The sequence below is a fragment of the Aedes aegypti genome, unplaced genomic scaffold (assembly GCF_002204515.2).
Source record: "Aedes aegypti strain LVP_AGWG unplaced genomic scaffold, AaegL5.0 Primary Assembly AGWG_AaegL5_hic_scaff_818_PBJ_arrow, whole genome shotgun sequence".
Lineage (NCBI taxonomy): Eukaryota > Metazoa > Arthropoda > Insecta > Diptera > Culicidae > Aedes > Aedes aegypti.
The window spans coordinates 11,832-17,901 of NW_018736512.1; the positions used below are offsets into that span (position 1 = coordinate 11,832).

The 6,070-nt window shown below is 45.3% G+C and overlaps 1 pseudogene; it reads right to left on the reverse strand.

The window, feature by feature from the left end:
- Window positions 1-436: 436 nt before the first annotated feature.
- On the reverse strand, window positions 437-2,784 carry LOC110681411 (annotated as a pseudogene).
- Between the last annotated feature and the right edge of the window lie 3,286 nt (window positions 2,785-6,070).

Genomic DNA, 6,070 nt, shown 5'->3' on the forward strand with positions numbered 1-6,070 from the left:
AGAACAAAAGAACATCGAAACCTGCACTGCATGATATGCGTTCACTTTGTTCCAATAACTACTGAATCGCAACAAATCAATGCGATAAAAACAACAACAAAGCACCATCCAGCGAATCAGGAATCCATCCAAATTCGCCATAGAGAAGGTGATGAAATGATTTGACAACTACCTGCCTGCCTGTTACCTCCTGCTTGCGAGTACGGTGAAGGTGTCAAAACGTGATTTGGATAGAATCGATCAAGCGTTCCATCGACGATGATCAAAACAAACTTTTCAAAACGGCAGGAAAATCGTAATTGATTGACAGTGTGGTGGCGACGTCTCGAATAACGTGAGTGGGTTGGGTAGAACAGCGTAAAGGCATATTTTATAATGCGGAAAGAGTATGGAAACACGATTTTTTGTTCCAAATTCTAGTAGATGAATCACACCATTTTCGTTTAGTTTAGATTATTCTACAACAAAAGGAATTTATTTAGCTAATAAGGCTTAACATATAACTGCGACTGTACAACAGTCTGATCTTAATCTCTCTTGCGAGCATCCGAATTATTCGCCCTTGGTGAATGTGGGATTCTCGAGGCCCCGATCATCTTTGCGATCTTCGATGGGTAACGTGTGTTTGCGTCGTCTTCATCGCTGTAGCTCTTGATCGGAATCGGCTTGTAGTAGTACGCTGAGCACGGCAAATATGGCCATATCGATGAACATCAAACATGCAAACAGGACGAACTCCCACTTCTGCGCCTCGAAGATCTTCGCTTCGGCCACAATGAACCACGATCAGATTACCAACGGCCACCGTCAGCTGCCAGCAGCCTTGCAGTACCGATTTCATACTCTCCGGGGCTTGGGTGAACGAGAACTCCAGTCCGGTGATGGAGTACATCACCTCTCCGAGGGTCATGACCACGTACTGAGGCACCAACCACAGCATGTTGATCGAGTTCGGTTCGGTTACGACAATAGCTTCAGCTTTCTGGAATGGAATGATAGAGTTAGACATTTTTGTGGATGAAAACGTTTGAGGGAGAACTTACGAGTCGTTGCCATTTTCTGAGATGATGAAAGCGTAGACGCCTCCAAGTCGCATGGAATACTCCATCAATTTTTTATTGTCCACGCTGATTTCGTACCGGGATGGATAGGATTCGATGATGTCATGGAAATAGGTGGTGTTGCTGTTGGCGATCAAATTGTGGATCAGCGTCAAGGTCTTTGAAGACAATTGGCCGATCCTGAGCGGTGTTTCCAAGTACTCGGAACATTGGGAAACCCTTGGAGGATTTGTCAGTGTTGTCCTCGTAGCGGAAGAGTTTCGGTTCGCCGTCACGGTTATTGACCAAGTATGAAATCTGCTTGTACTCTTCCAATTCAAATCTGTCGGTAAAATCAGCGCAGCCAGGTGTATTCGAGGTAAAAGTGTATGTAAAGGACTTATTTCCATTTACGGCGATATATTTTTCCTCAAACATCTCCATCGATTTGAGGATAAAAGTATCGTGGTTCGGAACCTCAGTTTGAACGTTGTATTCGCAAGGCATTCCGTTGAAGATTCGTAACTGTGACTCACCCGCTTGGGGCATAACAGCGTAGGTGCCTTCAAGTTGAATTTCTACAATCGTGGGAGATGACGAAGGCAATGCCAGCGAAGATACCGCCTAGGGTGAGCTTCTGCAGTGGACGACGGATTCCGAGTAGGGGACAGAAGTGGATAGAACGCCCACTTCATATAGAGGAATGAAAATAAGAATTAGCAGTGGATTGATGACCTGCATCTGATCGGGTTTGATAGTCCAGAAACCGAGATCGCCATCCATGCGAGTAGCCTGGAAGGTCCAACGGGATCCTTGTTGATCAAACAGTGCCCAGAAAACTGGCAGCGGGATGTACAGTCGTAGAACGTTGAGCAGAATCTTGGTTTCGTCGACCAACTGTTGGCCCCATCGCTTTTCCGAGTAATCCAGCCAGTGCTCACGAGGGTTGACGGACTTCTCCTTGGAACGGGGTGCGGATCGCAGTCTATGGGAAAGAAAATCAGTTAGTATTTTGTATTGGGGCATTTCCTAGTTCCATCGTACCCAGATACATTTGGACACCTTCATGAACATGTTGCCGGCCGGAGCAGTGATCTTGTACAGTGGTTTTCCGAACAAGAAAATGATGATCGACGTAATCATGAGGATTCCAGGTACTCCAAAGGCGAGCGAGAAACAATCATCGGAATCGAAACACTTGACATCCTCTCGCAGAATTGGCGTAATCATGGGTGGGACACGAATGATCCGGAGTTCACAGCAAAGTAGAACATCGAGAAGTAACAGAGCCAGGTACTTGTGCCTGCTCGGGCATCTTGAACTGTTCTCCTCCGAATGCCGCCACACATGGTTTGATACCACACAGAACCGATCGCGATCAGCAATAATCCAACAACTGTCATCGCCCGGGCATCCAAATCCAAGGTTGGGATGGCACCGATGCCGATCAACGTACTGCCGCATACGTAGACGATCGAGAGGTACCAGATCGTCTGAACTTTACCCAACAACTGTCCGAAATGATAGCTCCGATGACGCACATGAAGTACACCAGCGTAAGTGAACGAGTGATACAGAAACCGTGGGCTGTGTCATCGTCATAATCCAGCTTCCGAGTAAGGTACAGAACCAGAATAGCTGCGAAGAATACAATTTTTCTTAACACCAAATCAACCGAACCTACATGTAATCAATTTACTTACTTCGGCATGCCATACGTAGTTGAAACGCTCGCAGAACTCATTACTTGATAATGAAGGGAATCGATCGGGGTACTTTCAATTTTCTGCAAACGCAAAACAAAGACACAATCTGTGAAAACAGGCTCTTTTCCGCGAAAGGACAGATTACGTACCTTGACATCGGCTCCCTCAACGTCCTTGCCGTCGCCATTGGCCGTCGCGACCTCTGTAACGTGAGATAGATAATGCACTGGATTAGCGTTTTGGACTCCCCATTGGCTATCGATACGGAACAGGTATTTAGCAAAAACAACAACTGATAAACGTGTGATATCACCCCTTGGTGTCTGAGTGGCCCAGGGTTGCATTACTTCTCTCGTCAAACGTTGCATAATTGACCGAAGTGGCAATACTGGCTCCTATCAGCGTCGGGGGCGAGCGTCCATCTACCGTCGGCCAAAAGACAGGAGACTTCATATTCGGTGGAACCCGGTTTGATTGATTGACGGACTGGATTACATGTGAGTGGAGTTCGGGTCGCACCGCAAAACGCATCTAACTAGTTCGCGCCGAAACGCCTTGTTTTTGAATATGTGCTGGATTCAGGGGCGTGGCCAGATGGGGGATAAGAAAGAGAGGGATTAGCGATATTCGTTGCTTCCCCCCTCAACGGAACATAAACTAAATTCAAACTGAGTTGTACGAAATGTGATATTTTCATTGGATTTTCCCAGTGTAAATAGTACAATCAAAGGAATTTGAAGGGTCTATCTAGTTAGAGAGTCGAGTCTAGTACACGAAACTGAAGACGGCCTTACAGGTTGAGGTCGAAATACGCTTATTTGTCAAAGGATACTAGTAGTTGGAATTAAATGGTATAGTACAAAAATCAGTGCAACTGTGGTTCAAGGGACCATCGAAGTAGCCATGAAAACTAACTTTTACTATGGATCTTTAACTCAATATCGAGATTTGAAATAGGGACAGTGTACCAATTATGGCCATAGTGGTTCCCTATTTGGCCATATGTGTAATTTCGAAAATTTTCACATTTTTAATATTTTTGAATGTTTGAACATCAAGATACATCCTTTATCTTACTTCCTAAAACACACAAAATTTTTCAAATGTGAATAAATTCAAGTTATCATGTATGACGAAATAGGGAACCACTATGGCCATAACTGGTACACCTACCCTAGGGGTATCTGGAGCACGACTTTTTAGAGTTTCTATGGATATTTTGGGAAAAAAATGAAAAAATGCGGCATGTTTTGTGGAGTTTATGTAAGTCCCTGTTAAAAATTGTTCCCAATTACTTCGCAAAAGCCTTAAAAAGCACCGTGGGTCGTTATGGGCTGCATATTATCCCAGACTCCAGAGTAGAGTGAGTTTGACCGTATTAAATATTGTATCATGATGAATTTCATGTGTCCCAATGATTTTGGGCTTGTACCCCCGAGATTGTTAGGCTTTTTACCAAAAGCTTCATTCAGAAATTCCATCAAGAATCCATAACAGGATTGCAAAGAATCTGTTGACAATTATTATTTTGAAACACACAATAATTCTACCAACTCTAAGAAATATCTCTGAAAATATATGTTTTGAGATTTGGTCATAAATTTTATTTAATTTTCTTATTTTTGTCAAAAAAACTACAACTTAAAGAAGAAAAAGGGTGTACGAAATTGAATCTTTGATTAAGTTTGAAAAATTTTCTGAGCACACGGTGGTACCGAGCTAAGCTTAGTGTGTGGAATCGATTTTGAAAGATATTTTAGACAAAATCACAAAAAATCTAGCGTGTAATTCTTGAAGGATTTCGGGAAAACTCATGCAGTAATATGGTAACGACTGTTTATTTCATTTTAAAACGCTAACAGTTGGCACCAGCGGTAAAAAGTACAGACACCAACCTTTCGAAAATTCAGTTTCTCTCACTGGCCGCCAAGCGACGACACTTATGTTTGTATTCTACTCACTGATCGCGCTACACTCGATTATCAAATTTCTCAAACCTCCAACACAAGCGCATGGAAGAATGGTAGTCGAGAATTGTCAAAACTTATGGAAAATAATGAAAAACGTAAATTACTTGCAATTAGGAAACTTTACTTGCAATTAGGAAACTGAATGGTCGTATGCTGACAGGGAAGGGGGGGTTTGCTTTTGCAAACCTGGAGCGTCTGTACTCCACGTTAGGAGCGGCTCACAACAGCGTCTGTTCCCCATGTCAGGGGCGGCTGATCATCGTCCGAGTGCCAGAGAAGGACTCTAAGCTAAACTGCGCACTATGGCCCTCCGAACATTTAGGGGGAATGGTCCTCCGGAAATCTAGGGGGTTGGTGTCAGGCCCTGCGAGCCAGCCGTAAAAACACATCAGCACAGGAACGTCAACGAGAGAATACGGACCGGATCAATCGGCAAAGACCACAGCGACGAAAATGGACTAGCGATTGGAAACTCGGTACGTGGAACTGCAAATCTCTCAACTTCATTGGAAGTACTCGCATACTCTCCGATGTACTGAAGACCCGCGGTTTCGACATCGTAGCGCTGCAGGAGGTGTGCTGGACAGGAGCATTGGTGCGAACGTTTAGAGGTAATCATACCATCTACCAGAGCTGCGGCAACACACGCGAGCTGGGAACAGCTTTTATAGTGATGGGTGATATGCAAAGGCGCGTGATCGGGTGGTGGCCGATCAATGAACGAATGTGCAAGTTAAGAATCAAAGGCCGATTCTTTAACTTCAGCATAATCAACGTGCATAGCCCACACTCCGGAAGCACTGATGATGACAAGGACGCATTTTACGCGCAGCTCGAACGCGAGTACGACCGCTGCCCAAGCCACGACGTCAAGATCATCATAGGAGATTTGAACGCTCAGGTTGGCCAGGAGGAGGAGTTCAGACCGACGATTGGAAAGTTCAGCGCCCACCGGCTGACGAACGAGAACGGCCTACGACTGATAGATTTTGCCGCCTCCAAGAACATGGCCATTCGTAGCACCTATTTCCAGCACAGCCTCCCGTATCGGTACACCTGGAGATCACCCCAGCAGACAGAATCGCAAATCGACCACGTTTTGATCGATGGACGGCACTTCTCCGACATAACCGACGTCAGAACCTATCGTGGCGCCAACATTGACTCCGACCACTACCTGGTGATGGTGAAACTGCGCCCAAAACTATCCGTCATCAACAATGTACGGTACCGACGCCCGCCCCGGTACAATCTCGAGCGGCTGAAACAACCGGATGTCGCCAATGCGTACGCACAGCATCTTGAGGCAGCGTTGCATATGAGGGCAGCTCGATAGGGCCCCTCTTGAGGACTG